Genomic DNA, 19,871 nt, shown 5'->3' with positions numbered 1-19,871 from the left:
CACACACACCCATGCCCGAGGCAGGATTCGAACCTGCGACCGTAGCGGTCGCGCGGTTCCAGACTGTAGCGCCTAGAACCGCTTGGCCACCCCGGCCGGAAGTTGAAAGTTATGTCACATACTAAGGTCTATGGTTCCTTGGCGGTGCGCAAAACATAAGTTTCTAAGTCGAAGCAATCAATAGATGCAGCCATTTATGTCACATATTTTGATACTCGTAAACTCACTCATAACCTATATGGTACTTCCCAATGGCCTATAATCACGAAATTGGGCAAGAAGCAAGATTTCACAGTAAAACTAAAGGGAAAAAAATCGTTAATTTATAATTACATTAGACGACAGAAATACTGTTTTTATCATTCTAGGAAATCTTAGAATTTCTGGGACCGATACCTTGGAAGCATTGATATCAACAACAGGCAAAAATCATCGAGTTTCACGGTTCCCGGGATGGACGAACTATCTACATACATTATCGAGTTTGTAGGGAATCCTCTGTGCGGGTTTCCAACTCGCACTTTTACGGGTTTTCCGTTATGTCGTTGCCCTTGCTGATATTACTTTAGTTACTACTCGGCGAAGCTAGCCCAACATCGGGCATTAGCGGTAATCAACTTGACCACGTGAGTAGGTACAGCCATGCCATAGTTAAATAAGTTAAAAAAAATGGTTCAAATGGCTCTGAGCACTATGGGACTTAACATCTATGGTCATCAGTCCCCTAGAACTTAGAACTACTTAAACCTAAGTAACATAAGGACATCACACAACACCCAGCCATCACGAGGCAGAGAAAATCCCTGACCCCGCCGGGAATCGAACCCGGGAACCCGGGCATGGGAAGCGAGAACGCTACCGTACGACCACGAGATGCGGGCAACTGTTAAATAAGTATGCGCTTTTACCAGACTGTGGAAGCTTGATGTTAACAGAATTAAATTTAGTGCCGATGAAAAGGGGGAAAATGGCAGAATGTATAAGAAAAATATTACGGCTGATCAAATGACGGAGGGAAAATTAGGACACGATTAAAGGGGTGCTTAGATGAATGGAACTGAGCTATTTAATGTAAACAAAAAACAGTAAAGTCGACACAATACATACGCCTTGAGGATGGGGACAAATGTGTAATACGACGGGAATTTGTGCGATATTATTATCGATATAAGGAAATACCGACACTCTATAGCTGCTATTACTAGTTTCATTGTAACTCTCGTAAACAATTCTGAGAGCTAGATTTCATACTAAATGTAAAAAAAGACCTTCAGTGTGAATATGATGACAAAATACGAAAACACCTTGTTAGATGGAAGGAAGGGCTCAGGTAAGTAAATAAACTAATATGAAAAAGATTTCACAAAAAGTCTCTGGGGCACCCGTCTTTGCATCTCACTTTTAATTAGTTAAAGATATATGTAAAACCCTTTTATCTACATGTATAGTGACCAAAGGGCACAAGAAATACATCAACGCTTTTGTGAAGTTCTTTAATCACCGAGATACGTTAATCAACTTTCAAGGCTATTTTTAGTGGAACAACAGTTAGAGTAAAGTTATATCACTCGAACATGTTTCTAAGTTAAATAAACGGAAGAGAGAATAGAACACAAAGATCAGCTGCGTGATTAGACTTGAGTTTTCCGAATGAGGTCAAAACTCTCCCAGAAGTTGTCAGTTATCTCCTGTCGCAAATGTTACAGGACCTTGTGAATTATTACGCGTCGAATTCCGAATGTAAATTCCAAGATGAGCTTTTTCTCCCACATAGATTTCATGCTATGTCCGTGACGATAAATTTACAACGGGTCATCAAAAAGCTTCCATTAGAAGGTGTTGCTGCAGCTTATGTGCAACACTGCGCGAGCCTGTTGCGGGTATATAAGCACCAACGTGCAAGGAAGGGATCAGTGTGGCATTCGTGTCTTATATGGATATGGTGTCTGTTTTTTCGGACATGTCCGAAAGAACAGACCCCGTTGATGACCCGCAGCCGTCTAGAACGAAATTAGAATTATATTAATACCGTTAGCTGCTCACGGACGTTGATATATATCAACAGGGACATGTCCGAAAGAACAGACACCATATCCATATAAGTATATGGTTCTGGCAATAACGGCCATGACCTTCTTCTGTGTGGATGCACACATATTCCCCGAACTATTACGGGACTTGGTAAGAATGTCTTCCACTAGTAATGAGTGTGTTGGGGTGGTACACTACGAATGTAGTGTGTGGAAATACAAGTTGAGAATGTGAGTCTCGCTGGAGGCTTCCGCGAGGTTGTCCTTGCAGCCGCACTATGGCTCAGATGGATAGTGCTTCTGCCATGTAAGCAGGAGATCCCGGGTTCGAGTCCCGGTCGGGGCACACATTTTCACCTGTCCCCGTTAATATATATCAACGCCCGTGAGCAGCTGACGGTATTAATATAATTCTAAATTCGTGTCTTTCCGACGCGTGGGCAATAAATGCGGCAACGTGAAGTATGGCGACGCTCTTACCAAATACGTCCAAACAGGACCAAGGTGCTGTTATTATTTCCTTGTCTGCAGAAGGACAAACACGGTTAGGCATACATTGGAGAATGACGGTTATGTATGGGGCAACGTGTCCGTCGAAGACTGTCTTTGTGGAATGGTGCGCCAAGTTCCGTGCTGGTCGCGATTCGACTCAGGTAGCTGCTCCATCTGTAGGCCAACCTCACCCATTAAACTCTACACTCTAAACGCTCGAGCACCCGCCCTGTATGTCCTGATCTCTCCCCTTGCAATTATCACATCTTCGGTCCCTTAAAAACGGCCTTGAAGTTCGACGATTCCTGTCGGACGAGGACGTGTACCTGGCAGTTACGGATTTCTTCATCTGCAGGACATAGTATTTTACAAAATGGTTATCTTCGTCCTGGTTTGTCGGTGGAATGAGTGCCTCAGTGCTCATGGCGATTTTGCCTGATTAGCATACCAGTACTGGACTGTACAGGCTTCTAACAGAAACCTTTTGATCGCCCCGTGTAGAAAGATTCAGAGGTCCCGCATACCATACCCGAATTGGTTAAGTGTTAGCCACAGGTGATGGAAGTGATGGTTCAAAATGGTTCAAATGGCTCTGAGCACTATGGGACTTAACATCTGAGGTCATCAGTCCCCTTGGACTTAGAACTACTTAAACCTAACTATCCTGAGGACATCACACACATCCATGCCCGAGGCAGGATTCGAACCTGCGTTCGTAGCAGTCTCACGGTTCCGGACTGAAGCGCCTGGAACCGCACGGCCACCGCGGCCGGCGATGGAACTGATGAAGGGCCGAAGGGGATGAAGAAACACAGTACTATGTACTCTCAATCGGATCTCGAGTGAAGCACCTCGAGCGAGGAGAAACAGTGAGTAGATTACAATTTCTGTACTGTCTTCTTAATTTGTGTTGTTATTGACATTGTAGTCATGTGGACGAAGGCTGGTTTCATGAATTTCTACGTGCAAGTCTGGAAATTTTTCATATCTGCGTAACTATTGCTTTGTAAATCGATATTGATCTCTTACTATATTCAAGACTTCGTCTGTTTCTGCAGTTTCTACCCGACACTCTTTTTTTAACACGTTAACTGTTCATTCATGCCTTGGGAAGCGGCCTACCAAGCTTTCCCTTCTTCTTGTCAAACGCTATCATAAAACTCTTTTCTTGAATGAAATTTTCACTCTGCAGCGGAGTGTACGCTGATATGAAACTTCCTGGAAGATTAAAATTGTGTGCTGGACCGAGACTCGAACTCGGGACCTTTTTAACTCTTTTCTTGTCGATCAGTTTCAGCACCTCTTGACTATTTACTCGATACTCCGTCTCCGTATCCGAGGGCTCTAGCGCACGTCTTTACGGCAGCGATCGACTCGGAAGCCTGCTGGTTCGAATCCAGGTGGTCAGTCCATTCCGCTTCGAGCGCCGAGCGCGAAGGTTGCTGTTTATCTCACTTGCCGCATCGCCGCTCGTGTGAAGTTTTCCTCGTTAGTGTTGTTCTGTGTGCCAAGTGAGTCCTAGCGCCTGCGCTCCGCCTTGCCCTCCGCGTTCGTGCACTTGCAGCGGCGTCTGCCGCTCCGCTATGGCTACCTTGGTTTCCACGTGCATCCCACGAAAAGGTACTGTGAGCTTTACTTTCGATAAAAAAAAGCGCGACACGTACTGTCTGGGTATCCAGAAATCCACGATTGGCTTTGTTGATACAGTTCATGTGAACTCTGTTCAGGTATACACCGTTTATTTTGACGCAGACGAGTACGAATTTTACGTGAAATTTATGAATCCTCTTCACGATGAAAGAGTATTGTCGCGACATGGTTCTCAAGTCCAGTTCAACCATCGCGATAATTCCGTTAGTAAGGCGTCACTCGCAGCTGCTGAAATTGACTACACCAATGTTAGAGTGTTCAACCTCCCGCCCGAGGTAGATGACAACTTTCTGAAGAACATGTTGGCTCCTTATAGTAACGTGAAAAACGTCCATCGTGAACGGTGGTCTACTCAATACAAATTACAGTGCTAAAGTGGAATTCGTTCTGTGGAAAGACATGTCAAAAGCAATATTCCATCACATTTGCAAGTGTGTAGTTACCGCGTTCGTGTCATGTGTACTGTTGAAAAGGAAACCTGCTCCCTGCGTAATAAAAGTGGACATCGTCGGTCTAACTGCCCGCGGAGGATGTTTATATTAAAGCCGTCATTAGTGCAGCGTCGCAAATTAACTGTTGCTGATTTTGTTCCTTCCACCCGCGAACTCGGATCTACCTCTGCTTCGGATCATAATGAACGAAAAGACGGTTCTGATAATGGTGTAAGTGCATTTCCGCCTTTATCTCCCCGACAGGATCAAAATCCTATTGCCCCCATGACAGAACCTGCAGCAGTGACAAACAAGCGAAGTCGTACTCACGATGGCGAGGTTGAGGACATGGTTGTGCCTTCTTCCCCATCACCCCCCGCAGCGATTTTGGCCACTGCTCCTGTCCATGGTACGTTGAGTGGCGGAGAAGTTATCTCCAGCATCCCTGCTCGCGAAGTGGCTCCTTCTGAGATGCCTGTGTGTGAAGAGAAGAGGGAGCGGAGTCCCCCCCCCCCCCCCTTCGTCTCTGTGTCCTCCGTTATAGTCTGAGACGTGGTAATGTCGTCCTACTCCTTCGTCATCAGCCGCTGACGGTATCCTGAATTTTCAGCCTACGGCAACACCAGAGGAGAATGAGCGACAAAGTATCACCTGTTACACTGGTGCTTCCACGGAATGCTTCTGACTTAGTGAATGGACCTGCATTACATGTCCCTTGTTCTATAGGCAGAAAGGTGTGCCTATGACCCCTCCCACACGTGCGTCTGCAGAGGCCGCCATGCCACGTAGCAGACAGCGTATACAACTGACCGTGCGGAGGCATGTAAGAAACCTAAGGAAAAATGTTCCGATGACGGTTGTTCTGGGTCCCCATGGGGGACTCTGCAATGGACCTTGACGCTCAGCTGTTTACGTAATTCTGCTCGGTACGTTCCGTACATCCCTGTATAGCTGTGGTAAATGACCCAAACCTACACATTCCTTTCCTTACATCTTCATCTACATCTATGTGATTACTCTGCTATTCACAATAAAGTGCCTGGCAGCGGGTTCAAGGAACCACCATCAAGCTGTCTCTCTACTGTTCCACTCTCGAACGGCACGCGGGAAAAACGAGCACTTAAATTTTTCTTTGCGAACCTGATTTTCCTTATTTTATCGTGACGAACATTTCTTCCTATGTAGGTGGGTGCCAACAGAATGCTTTCGCAATCGGAGGAGAAAACTGGTGATCGAAATTACATGAGAACATCCCGTCGCAACGAAAATCGCCTTTGTTTTCATGATTGCCACTCCAATTCATGTATCGTGTCTGTGACACTATCTCCCCTATTTCGCGATAATACAAAACTAGCTGCCCTTCTTTGCGCTTTTTCGATGTCATCCGTCAGTCCCACCTGATGCGGATCCCACACCGCACAGCAATACTACAGAATAGGGCTGACAAGCGTGGTGTAAGCAGTCTCTTTAGTAGATCTGTTGCACCTTCTAAGTGTTCTGCCAATGAATCGCAGTCTTTGGTTTGCTCTACCCACAATATTATCCATGCGATCGTTCCAATTTAGGTTATTTGTAATTGTAATCCCTAAGTATTTAACTGAATTTACAGCCTCCAGATTTGTGTCACTTATCGAGTAATCGAAATTTAGGTGATTTCTTTTAGTATTCATGTGAATAACTTCGCACTTTTCCTTATTCAGGGTCAATGGCCACTTTTCGCAACCTACAAATATCTTATCTAAATCATTTTGCAAGTCGTTCTGATCATGTGATGACTTTAGAAGACGGTAAATCACAGCATCATCTGCAAACAATCTAAGACCGCTACTCAGATTGTCTCGTACATCGTTAATATAGATGAGGAACAATAGAGGGCCTATACGACTTTGGTCTAGTGGTTCTAGGCGCGCAGTCCGGAACCGCGGGACTGCTACTGTCGCAGGTTCGAATCCTGCCTCGGGCATGGATGTGTGTGATGTCCTTAGGTTAGTTAGGTTTAAGTAGTTCTAAATTCTAGGGGACTGATGACCACAGAAGTTAAGTCCCATAGTGCTCAGAGCCATTTGAACCATTTGAACCTAAACGACTTCCTTGGGAAACGCCGGATATTACTTCTGTTTTACTCGTTGACTTTCCGTCTATTACTACGAACTGTGACCTTTCTGACAGGAAATCACGAATCCAGTCGCACAACTGAGGCGATACTCCGTAGGCACGCAGTTTGGTTAGAAGACGCTTGTGAGGAACGGTGTCGAAAGCCTTCTGGAAATCTAAAAATATGGAATCAATTTGACATCCCCTGTCGGTAGCACTTATTACTTCATGAGTATAAAGAGCTAGTTGTGTTTCACAAGAACGATATTTTCTGAAACCTTGCTGACTGAGTCTCAATAAATCGTTTTCTTCGAGGCCTCGGTGTGTCAGTTCCTTCAAGATTCAAGTGCGGGCATAGTATTCTTACAGGGGATGTTATTTAGGCATTTCTGCTTACCTGGTTTTCGTATGATCTCTAATATAGCACCCGAATTATCTACGGGCACTGCCTTATTCTTTCGCGAAGGCATTCCTATTGCCGAGGTGGAAATGTTGGATTCTGGCACGGGCATAGGTTGTCAACTTTTTAACCTTACCTTGGTTCTTTTAGATGCCGCGTCTGCACTGGTCTCATAGTGGATCGTTCGCGTTTTTATAAAGAGAAATGAGTCCTCCGGGTATTCTGTTGGGTGGTGATTTTAACTGTGTGTTGCATCCTGCAGATCAATCTCCAAATTTTAATTTCTATCGTGAATTACATAAATTGGTCCGTTCCTTAAGCATGGAAGACGTATGTCCCACTTTACTGCGACTTCCAGTAGCAGACTAGACAGATTTTACTTACCAGAATACCTACACGACAGTATTCTTAATGTTGAAGTCATCTCTGCTTCCTTTACGGATCACTCTCAATCTTGAACGGCAACCAGTCAAATTGTTTTGCAGTACGTGTATGTTAGACGTCGCTCACCTAGCTGATCCCTCTCTCGATGACATGATGCGAGCCGTGTGGGAGCGTATTCTCCCGTCCTCTGGGAAGTACTCTTCCATCCGTGACTGGTGCACATAACTGGCAAAACCGAGACTCAGGAAAGCCTTTATATTTTTGTGCTGCCAGAGCGCGAGACTTACGAATATACTATTCCATCCTGTGTGAACTTTATGATGCTGCGGATCACACCACGATGCGAGCTGCGGATGTTAGCGGTGTAAAGGCAAACTTGTTTACCTTGAAGAGGATACAAATGGAAGGTTTGAAAATTCGATCCAAGTCACGTTCATTGATGAGGTAAGAACTGACTTCCTTATATCATTTACTTCGGCGTCTTACCCGTCGCTGGCGCGCTTGTATTCATTCTCTCACGACAAATGATGAACGTATCGTGAGGCGCAAGCTGATACACTGCGCGTCTTACACCACTATTAAGTGGACATCTATGACATCGATGAGTCCAGTGATCCACTAATCAGCACCTTGGATACGATAATTACACTTGAACGTAATGAAACGCTCTTAGCTGCCTTTCAGCCTGAGGAAGTTTACAAACTTATTATGGGATCGGCTTCTCAAAAGTCCCCAGGTCTTGATGGACTTCCCAGGGAATTTGACGTGCGCTTTTGAGCGCTATACCGGGTGCTACGTTTACTTCCCTTTTGAATGAACTATTACCGGGGCGCGTAGTGCCGACTTTGTTCACAGTGGGAAAAATTGTTTTAATCCCGAAACGCCCTGGACCGGCTGCCCCTGATAGCTTTCGCCCAATTACTTTGTTAAACTTTGATTATAAGACTATGGCGAGGGCAGTTAATAGCAGTATGTCGGCTCTGGTGAAGGCGATTGTTGCAAAACATCAGAGCTGCGTATATGGTCGTACCATTCTTACCCTTATAGTCGAGCGTTGTGATGTGGTTTCGGTCGCTGCTGTAACGTCCGTTCCTTGTGCCCTTGCTTTTCGAGACTTTGATAAGGGATTTGATCGTGTTAATAACGAATTTTTGCTTAGGATTCTGGAGGCAGTTGGCTTTACTGTTTACACATGGTATTTCAACCCCATTGGTTCTTAATGGCAACTGACGCACGCGATAAATATCCGTTGGGGAGTGCGTCAAGGAAGCCCGCTGTAAGTCTTTGTTTGTGTTGTCTCTGAAGCCCCAACTTCGGACGGTGGGCATCCCAGCTAAAAGGTTGGACGCTTTTCGGAGAGACTACAGCTGTTCGTGCATACGCGGATGACATGCTGGGCCTACTTCGCGACCTGCGGATATACGTCGATAATTATTGTCGGAGTTCAGGTGTACTACTTAATGAAGGTAAATGCAGGCTTCTTACTTTGCGAGAATCTGATGACGTGATTGTGCCATGGACTACTGCCATGGATTGGAAAATGTCTCTCGGTATCATCATTCATCGTTTTCCAATCAAAATGTCGGCGCTCAACTGGAAGTCTGTTTCGGACAGAATTCAGGGAGAAATACTAGAACATGAAAGGCGTTCTCTTACTCTGCTCCAGAAAGTCTGAATATTGGGTACCTATGTCTTAAGCAAAGTTTATCCGATTCCCTCGATGATGGCAAAGAAACTGCATCAGTTGTCTGGTCTTTCGCTTACGGTATGAGGTGGTGATGAAGCCTCGTTCCTTTGGGGAGGTAGTGCCTGACTGATATACGAAGGAAAACGCAGACGCTACATGTGTGACGTACTGTTTTGACGATAACTCAAGAAACTCACACATGCATTCCTCGTTTATTTCTCTGTGCTCAACCTGCTAGTATTTAACCCCTACTGATGTTGGTCGCATAAGTTATGAGTCAAAACACATTCGTGACTTCTATCTTGCGGTGAGGTATTTAGGGAGTGACATTTTATGGAAACCCGTTCTCACCATGGAATTAATAAAGACTCGTTGGGAAGGAGTCCCTTGCCCGAATCTCGTTGAAAGAGAATCACGACGCGACGAGTGACTGCGTGGTTTGAGGCGCCATGTCACGGATTGCGCGTCCCCTCCCGCCGGAGGTTCGAGTCGTCCCTCGGGCATGGGTATGTGTGTTGTTCTTAGCATAAGTTAGTGTAAATAGTGTGTAAGTCTAGGGACCGATGACCTCAGCAGTTTGTTCCCTAAGGAATTCATACACATTTTAACATTTGAAAGAGAGTCACCGCAAACAACCTGGACTACAGTTTGGTTCAGTATCAGTCTCCCGATTTTGTCGATGCGCGTAGCGTCCTCGTGCTATAAAGTAGTCAGTAACTTAATTGCAGCGAGCGACTTTTCCGTATTGGGCTTAACGACAAGGATTTATGTGGTCGTTATACGTCTACAGATACGATACGACATCGTTTCCTTTGTGGAGGTCATATGGCAAACTGGTCTCTGATTGGGACACTACTGGCCTTCCTTATTCAATCTTCTGAAACTATATACACTACGGACATCATATTGCGCGCAGATTCTTCCTTCTTCTCAGGGTCGAAAACCCATACCGTATGTGTGTTTGCGTGCACACTTCATTATTTATGTGGTAGAAGTCAAGGGAAAAGACCACGTGGCCTTTAGGCAATGCATGTCATGACTTATTGGACATGCTTGCGACTGCCTCGATATCGATACCTCTCCGCCAGCATGTTGACTCATGTTTTTCGTCGGCAAGGTATTGGTTAACTTCATTTTTCATTGCTATGTATGTATTCATCTGTTTTCTTTCGGCTTGTCGCTCCTAGTTTCCCTGCTCGTTTTGTTTTGTGTTTTGCCTCAGTATCGCTCCATATCTATTGCACAATCTGTATAGATGAAGTACATGTGCACATAAGCGTATATAATCCTCGCAATCAAATTGGAATTCTTCTCTAGAGGGAAGGCTTCGTTTGCGATTGGAATATAATCTGATATCGTTGTGCTTCTGATTTTAGATTCTGTATAAAAATATATAAAGAGTACAAAATAAATACAAGTTTAAAAGCTCGCCGCGGTGGTCGTGCGGTTCTAGGCGCTCCAGTCCGGAGCCGCGCTGCTGCTACGGTCGCAAGTTCGAATCCTGCCTCGGGCATGGGTGTGTGTGATGTCCTTAGGATAGTTAGGTTTAAGTAGTTCTAAGTTCTAGGGGACTGATGACCACAGCAGTTGAGTCCCATAGTGCTCAGAGCCATTTGAACCATTTTTGAACCAACAAATTTAAAAAATTAATAAAACGTAACTAAATAAAAATTGTTGATTAATTTTTCCACCATTTGCAGCTTATATTACATGATTATTCGACCATGATGTACTGAAGTCACTCTAAGTCACTCTAATAATAAATAAAATGGTAAGGCAATTGCTTGCGATAAACGGAAAGCCCAGGTTCGAGTCCCAGTCTGGCATAAATTACCACTGTAAAAAAAAAAAAAAATTAAAGAAATGTCGCTAACGCACATCCGGTTGCGCTCTATTTGGAAGTACGCTGGTTCGAATCCAGGTGGTGGACGAAAATTTCACCGACAGTATTTACCTGGCAGGGGGAGGCGAGGAGATGGCGTAAAGTACTTGATCACAAGAATTTGCAAGTGTCCTGGATTAAATTTCAAACCCTTCTACAGTATCTCAAGAAGTGAGGGCGTATGGCACTGTTGATGGTGATCCGCCCGTAGCATGAGGGCGTCCCCTTCGTGCTACTGAAACGAGTAGGCTATTTGGTGGGACCGAGTTTCACCCTCTCCTTCCTCTCGTCATCATACAACACGAAGATAACAATATATTACATACGCATCCGTTGCACCAATTCCCCACCAGTTGGGATTTCACAGCCAACAACGCCATACGGCATGTAAATTTATATTTTTACTTACCCTATCTATTTATTTAGTCTTCAGTAATCTTCCGCAACACCACGGGACAAAGCTTCTGTTCTCTTTTCGTACGTGCTGTTTATCATCCAAGTTTCACTGTAGTTTCTGTAGCTGCCCTAAATCGCTTTAGAAATATGTCGGGCTCCTTCGCTAGAAAAACCCAAGCCTGATTTCCTGCCTTCCTCCAACTCGAATTTGTGCTGCTTTTCAAAGGCACTTTTGTTAAAAGGACGTAAAGTTCTGTCCTTCCTCGGTGGATTCTGGGAATACCAGAAGACTCGAAGACCCAAGCACAGGAGTCTAAAATCGAGTATGTTGAAGAAATAGAAGACGAGAATGATGGGTCTAATCATCCAAAAGATTCTCCCTCTGCAATTATGACCCTTCGCTATCATCGTGTATCTCACACTAAGTTACACTCATGTTCAGAAAAAAATAGAACACCTTGAACGACTAGAGACAGAACATTCATATTCACATGTACATTAATTAGTATATTCTGCATAAACGATTAAGCATTTCAGTCATCTCGGTTCAGCATGTGTCCTGTTGCCCAGCAGAAACAGGTCCGCCACGGGCCCTGATAAAATGTTCCATGCGTGATGGCATCGACGCGTGTAAGGCGCTAATGGTGTGCTGTGGTATAGCCACCCCTGCTCTATTCACCCTGTTCCAAAGTTCATCTGTGGTGGTTGGCACTGGGTCACAGCGCTGCTCCCGTCGTTTCACCGTACCCCACACACTTTCGATTGGCGACAAGTCTGGTGAACTGGCGGGACAGGGTAGAAGACTGACATCCCGTGACACCAAGAAGGCACGTGTTCGAGCAGCAACATGTGGTTGTGCATTGTCCTGCTGAAAAATGGCGTCTGCGGTGTTGTGCGGAACCCGTATGGATATGGGTTATGGGATGTCATTCACGTTCATCACACAGCTCACAGTGCCCTGGACACGCACTAACTGTGGTTTGTGGTTGCACCGAAAAGCACCCCGCGCCATAAGGTCTAGTGTTGGTGCTGTAAGTCTTGTGCGAATGCAGTCACTGTGATGCCGCTCTTCCTGTCTGCAGCGAAGCAAAATGCGGCCTCATTTTCAAACAAACAAAACCTAGATTCATCCGAAAACACTATCTGATGCCATTCCTGTACCCAGTGATGTCGTTCCATACGTCATTGCCGTCCAGCAGGTTTCTGCACATTCGTCAAAGATAGGCAGAGAACTGGACGGCGAGCACGTAACCTACGCCATAATAAACGGCGACAGGCCGACACCCCCTGGATAACAATATATCAAATCAAATATACTGCTTACATTGGTATCTATAGTTTTACGTTAACTTACACACTTTACAGTTAATACATACTGAAACATTCTAAATCGGAACAATAAAAATCGTTTAAACAATACTTTCAATGAAAGTAAACGGTGGAGTCTTTGTAGCTGTAATTTATTCTTACGAAATTAGCTTCGGTTTTTTTGGTAATAATGTAACTTGTTACTACTCCACTGAATGATCAGAGGGAGTGAAGTTCTGCCGTCGAATAGCATGTGTCCACTTCTTCCTCAGTTCAGCGTCCTTTGGAAATCTGAACACAGATATCTTTTTCCCAGTCCGGTAGTTGCCAGTACAGCCCGGTACACAGCACTTATTCACCATAGTGTAACGGACAAGTACTTTGCGGTGGTGAAAGAGATGTATCAAAATAACAACAGTTTCAGCAACTCACAGCTCGACACTCGAAAGCAATCCACTGGCAGCAATATACTATCGCCGTATTGGGCCGCTTGTCGTGACGTCACGGTGACGTAGCAACCCTTGTTGGTTGGCCTTGTTTTCTCGGAGGTGTCGGACAGATTGTCACCCCTGATCGTAAATGCGCTAGACCCCAGGAGGGCGCAGATCTGTCCCTTGTTGCCACTCTGGTGAGGTGTCAACCTTCTCGGGGTGTGGTCTGGCTGGTGCGGCCTGACCCATCTTCGTCGTGTTCTGCGGCCTTCCGTAAACCATTCGGCACACACCCGTTGCACTGCCGAAACACTTCGTCCCACACGAGCAGCAATTTCCCGGATGGATGCATCACATTCTCTCGTGCCAGTAATGCACCTTCTTTCAAACTCAGCCGCCCGTTGTGGCCGAGCGGTTCTAGGCGCTACAGTCTGAAACCGCGAGACCGCTACGGTCGCAGGTTCGAATCCTGCCTCGGGCATGGATGTGTGTGACGTCCTTAGGTTAGTTAGGTTTAAGTAGTTCTAAGTTCTAGGGGACTTATGACCTCAGCAGTTGAGTCCCATAGTGCTCAGAGCCATTTGAACCATTTTTTTTTTCAAACTCACTGATTAGACGGAACGGTTCGCGCATACGCCTGTGAGGCATCCTGCACGTCTGCTCAAGTCACACTAATCCATTACTTTCGATTTATAGCGACTACGGGAGCAGCGGGCACATCTTACCGGTGGGTGGTGTTGAGCCGCGATACTGATGTTAACTTTGAACCTGTGAGCCGACATGTTTCAAATTAAAATCATTCCTGCAGAACATACTAATGTACATGTCCTGTGAATGTGAACGTTCCATCTCTAGTCGTTCAAGGTATTCTGATTTTTCTGAACATGAGTGTATTTCTGTGAGGATGATGCTCCTTCCGGAGTAACATATTGCGTCCTGCTAATCAATAAATTTTCACTCTGCATCTACTGGACTATTCTGCAGTTCATGGTTAAGCGCCTGGCAGAGGGCTCATCGAATCATCTTCAGGCTATTTCTCAACTGCTCCAGAGCGCGCGAGAAACGAACACTTAAACCTTTCCGTGAGAACTCTGATTTACGTTATTTTATTACGATCATAGTTTCTTCCTATGTAGGCGGACACCAACCAAATATTTTCGTATTCGAAGAAGAAAGTTGTTGATTGAAGTTTCTTAAAAAGATCGCACCGCAACAAAAAACACCTTTGTTTTTATGATCGCCTCCTCAATTTGCCTAACGTATCCGTAACACTTCTCTCCTATTTCGCTATAATACAGTACGAACTCCCCTTCTTTAAACGTTTTCGATCTCCCCCCTCAATCGTATCCCATTCCACACAGCAATACGCCAGAAGAGTAAAACTTTGAACATAGCTGCTAAGGTTCAGTGACCGTGTCAGAATTATATTGTAACAAATAAGCCCTCGGTCACAAATATTAAGTCAAAATTGACCTGGTTTCGACACTACTATGAGCGTCGTCTTCAGAATTAGACTAACTGTACTAAAACATTAGGTATATAGTGCATTAATAAAATTAAAGTTTGTACTGACTCGAAAAGATGCAGTACTTACAAGTCACATATTAAAAAAGATATAAGCCGGAAAGCCGATGTCATGAACACTAATGAGCTAAGGGCTGTTCGTTCAAAAATGGTTCAAATGGCTCTGAGCACTATGGGACTTAACATCTTAGGTCATCAGTCCCCTAGAACTTAGAACTACTTAAACCTAACTAACCTAAGGACATCACGCACATCCATGCCCGAGGCAGGATTCGAACCTGCGACCGTAGCAGTCCCGCGGTTCCGGACTGAAGCGCCTAGAACCGCACGGCCATCGCGGCCGGCAAGGGCTGTTCGTACTGCGGACAAGGGTTGCAACAAGGACCGACAGCCGTAATGTAACAGTCTCTTTAGAGGAACTATTGCAGCTTCAAAGTGTTCTGCCAATACAGCGCAGTCTTTGCTTCGCTTTCCCCACAACGTTATCTACGTGATCATTTCAATTTAATCATTCGCTATTTTAATCCCTAAGTACGTAGGTGAATGCACAGCCTTTAGACTTGCGTGATTTACCGTGTAACCGAAATTTAACAATCTCCTGTTAGTATTCATGTTGATGGCCCCGCTCTAAAATTAGCCTGATATCTGTGCGAAAGTACGGGGTGTTCAAAAAGACTCTCCGCAGTGCCGTATGATGGTTAGCCGCGCGTGCCGTATGATTGTTCGCCTGTCAAGTGGACTCTCCCAACATTCCACTGTTTCGTTCAGGTCAGCTTGCGTCAGTAGCGTCGTTGGTGTGTCGTTACGTGCTAACGAGAACGTTTAGTTTAGTTCCTTTGTTCGTTTGTTTCGTTTTTGTCAGTGCTAAAATGCTAACACTTTCTTTTGAACACTTGTTCGACTAAAAACACACTTTCTTCAATAGAACGTGTGTTATTAGTCGAACAAGTGTTCAAAGCTGGCGGTAAATACACTTTCAGTTCGTCAAACATTTAATTCAGTTTTCGCGGAGACAACACTCCCACATCGCTATACTGTGCGAGATTTGATTAACAAATTTGGAAATTACAGATGCTTCGAGAAGTGGTCGTCCTAGCGTTTTGTCCGAGGATAAACTACTCGATATTTCCAATAAAATGTCAATGAGTTCGAACATGTCAGTAAGAAAACTCGCCCAGGAAATCGATGTTAGTGTCGGAACGGTCCACACAGCTGTAAGGAAAAAATTAGAACTTTTTCATACAAAGTGATAGTCGTGCAAGAACTGAAAAATACTGATCATGTCAAGAGACTGCATTATTGTCAATGGTTCAAAAATTTCGTTCAACAAAATGTAAGGGATATTCTTAATGAACCTTTTTTCACTGAGAGGCGTAGTTTCATTTCTCCGGTTACATGAATTCGCAAAATTCTCGTATGTGGAATACTGCGAATCCATTGTGTATTCATGAGGAACCACTTCATTCTGTGAAAATAGGAGTTTGGATTGCAATTCCTAGACGTCGAATTGTAGGTCCCATATTTTTCAACGAAATAATAAACGCACAACGATAGTGCAGTGATGTTCTGTAGCCATTCTTAGGAGAACTTGTGTAAAGTGAAATACTGAACGGTTATTTTCAACAAGATGGTGCAACCGTGCACACAGCTCGCGTTTCAGTGTCACTGCTTACTGATGCTTTTGGTGATCGCATAATTTCACAGGGAATTTGGCCTCCACGATCGCCTGACCCAACCGCACCTGACTTTTTCTTCTGGGGTGCAGCGAAAGCAACTGTCTAAAAAAACGTCCAAAATCGATCGATGAATTGAAAACTGCAATATCCACTTTCACTGCTTCTGTTACAGAAGAAATGTTACAGCTTATGTTTGGAAACATGATTAGACGAATTGAATTGTGTATTCAACACAGATGGGACACTTTCAACATTTTATGTGAAAATTTGTAAGTAAAAATGAATATTCAGTAAATTAGTAACTTGTATTTTACTGAGTTTCATTTCGGTATATTCACTGCGGCATACGGCACGCGCGGCTAACAATCATACGGCACTACGGAGAGACTTTTTGAACACCCCGTATTTTCTTCATTGTGTGCCGCTGCAATGGTGGATCGACAGCTTTCCAAAGTCTAGTATCATCCTGAACACTTGTAAACTTCTTTCCTGAAAATACAGTGCCTAAAAGTTGCAGACAGAAGTTTCACAAAAAGGAATGTCTAGAATAGCAACAGACAAATATGTCACAAAAAGAAATGAGTAGACCGACAATAGTTAATTATGTATTCTAAAGCCTCTTAGCAAGGGTAATGGACGCTTGTTGTGTTCAGGCTTTGTCGGACGCCGACAAAGGCCTTACGTATACATCAGCAGGGTTCTGCCATTACGGTATTCTTGCAACGAAGTGTATCTGATACAACAACAGAATTCTTAAATTCGTCGACATTGCTATTTAAAGATGATTGAATTTTTTTGTTGCCTCAGATTTTCTATATTAAGTGGTACTTGTAGAAAAATTGCTGCTCTCTGAGCACATCTTTTGTACGAAAATAGTCTCCGTTGGGCCGTCCAACAGAATGAATTGATGCGGACGTTTAGGAATTGCAGATAAGACTGATTTGTATGCAGCTGAATACAGTAGCCGCGGCGAAAGCTTTCTACTTACAACTTACACAGAGGGATTCCAAAGCCACTCCAAGCCAAGCGAAGACAACGGAATCGCATTTATCAGACCTCGAACTCGGACATAAATGTCAACATCTAATTAATTACGGTACCTAATACACTTTAAAAAATTGTTTCTTCTGTTTCTACATACTTGGTAGAGCAACTCTTCCATCGCTAATGAAAAGCAGCGCATGTATGTCGGCTATTCTTGGAAGGAACGTACTATTCTGTTCGGGGGCTGTAACAGGTTCGAATACGTCGTTTTGCGTTTGTTTATAACTCATAAAAAATAAAACAGATTCATTGTACCTTTTAGTGAGAATTAAATTTCACCACGTGAGGTTTAAAGAACATGAGTGATTTTTTTTACGTACAAGAGCACGACTAAAAATAAATCATCTCTAATGCTGGACGAGAATTGTAAAGCAGGTTTACCGATATCTCGCGCCATATCGTTTCGTAAGATATTCGAATTATAGCTCATAATTTTTCCTTGGTATTTACTCGGCGTCTGTTTGTTATCTGTATGTTTCCAATGGCTGGGTCGTAGCCTGTTTTGTCCAGAGGTTGGCCTATCATCTGCCTCGATTACCAGAGAAACAAGTGTGAGACATTTACGATCTAGTGACTCAGTGCCCAACCCTGTGATACTTTTGGTGTTAAGCTTATCTACTTCTGTGTGTCATAAATAACCAATAAAAAATAACTAAAAAATAAACTCTTAATCCGGTGACTCTGCCCCATTTACCGTTAGTAATAAAGCTTCCTGTTTTTGAACACTGTCTGCACGGTATGTAGTAGTTACCTGCAGCATTTACTCTTTTAATTGGCTTTCACAAATGCTATTAAACCGTTGCGAGTATCATTAATCTGCTATTAAACAACAGCGTATGAGATTTTAACATCGTAATAATAAACTGATGACACACGAACAACGACCGTGATCAAATAAAAACAAAATCGTCCCCGTTCATATTACTGTAAACTGTAACAAAATATTTGCAATTTTCATACTCTGAAATTTATTTTCTGCTGCTTGTCTTTTCTTGCACTAGCCTCTACGTTAATTTGTAGAACAAAACGGTCTTCAGTTGCCTAATTAGAGGTAAATACTACCGATGAATGTTTTATATTCAAATGTTTATGCCAAAGTGAAGGTCCTTATTTCATTTAATGCAGGGTGGCGTTCACTACTGTAGCAATAGCCAGATCTACCCACCCCACAGTGACAGGTGCTCAGTACTCATGTAACCGTAGCGTGGGAAATCTTGAATAGGTGGGAGATGTTCGTTGGCTGGCACAGACACCGGAGACTCCCGTCCAAACAGGAAGCAATATTGATAACTTTAAATATTAATTATTAATAAAATAACTTAACAACACGATATGCCGACCTTACTGGTAGCTTTATTCAAAATGATATTGGTATTTGCAACATCATTTTATTCAGAAACCTCTCCAGAAAGTAGACAGCAGAATAACGTAAGAATAAGGAGAGGCGGCGTATATCACCGATCTTCAACGAACCGCACTTTACTCGGGCACAGATGATATTTCAGGAAAATCGGGAAGCAGTCTCGCTCTGTGTTCTCAGAATAAAACATGTAAATCATCACAGTGTGTTTATCTTAGAATTTTGCATTCAAGTAACTAAAGGATCTGTGAAAAATACCTGGGCTAATTTTGATATTATACAGACTTTCGCTGCTGAAAGATATGCACAAAACTTTGGTTAGTCACGGATGTGGAATAAACGCTCACTTGTGGATTTTTTTGGGTCTCATGCGACATTAAAATTACTACGCCTTCATCGACATCCATGTAATTTCCTTATCTACATTGCCAAAAGATTCCAGACTTGTCCCCCATTCGCATCTGCGGTAGGGGACCGCTAAACAGGAGGTGACCATGAGAAAAAGATTGAATAAACAATGAAAGGATAACGCTCTACGAGTTGGGACGTGGAATGTCAGAAGCTTCAACGTGGAAAATCTGAAAAGGAAAATGCAAAGGCTGAATCTAAATGTAGTAGGAGTCAGTGAAGTGAAATGGAAAGAAGACAAGGATTTTTGCTCAGATGAGTGTAGGGTAATATGAACAGCAGCAGAAAATGGCTTAACGGGACTAAAATTCGTGATGAAAAGGAAGGTAGGACAGAGTACGCTACTGTGAACAGTTCAACGATAGGGTTGTTCTTATCGGCATCACAGCAAACCAACACCGACATCGATAGTTCAGATATACATGCCGACGTCGCAAGCGGAAGATGAAGAGGTAGAGAACTTATATGAGGATGCTGAACGGGTAACTCAGAACATAAAGGAAGATGAAAATCTAATAGTAATGGGGGATTGAAATGTGGCTGTAGGGGAATAAGTAAAGAAAGGGTTAAGGGAGAATCTGACCTTGGGACAAGGAATGAGAGAAAAGAGATTAATTGAGTTCTGCAATAAATTTTAGCTAGTAATAGCAAATATTCTGTTCAAGAATCGCAAG

Source organism: Schistocerca piceifrons, chromosome 5 (assembly GCF_021461385.2).
Source record: "Schistocerca piceifrons isolate TAMUIC-IGC-003096 chromosome 5, iqSchPice1.1, whole genome shotgun sequence".
In the NCBI taxonomy this organism is placed as follows: domain Eukaryota; kingdom Metazoa; phylum Arthropoda; class Insecta; order Orthoptera; family Acrididae; genus Schistocerca; species Schistocerca piceifrons.
Note: the sequence above shows the minus strand (reverse complement) of the source record.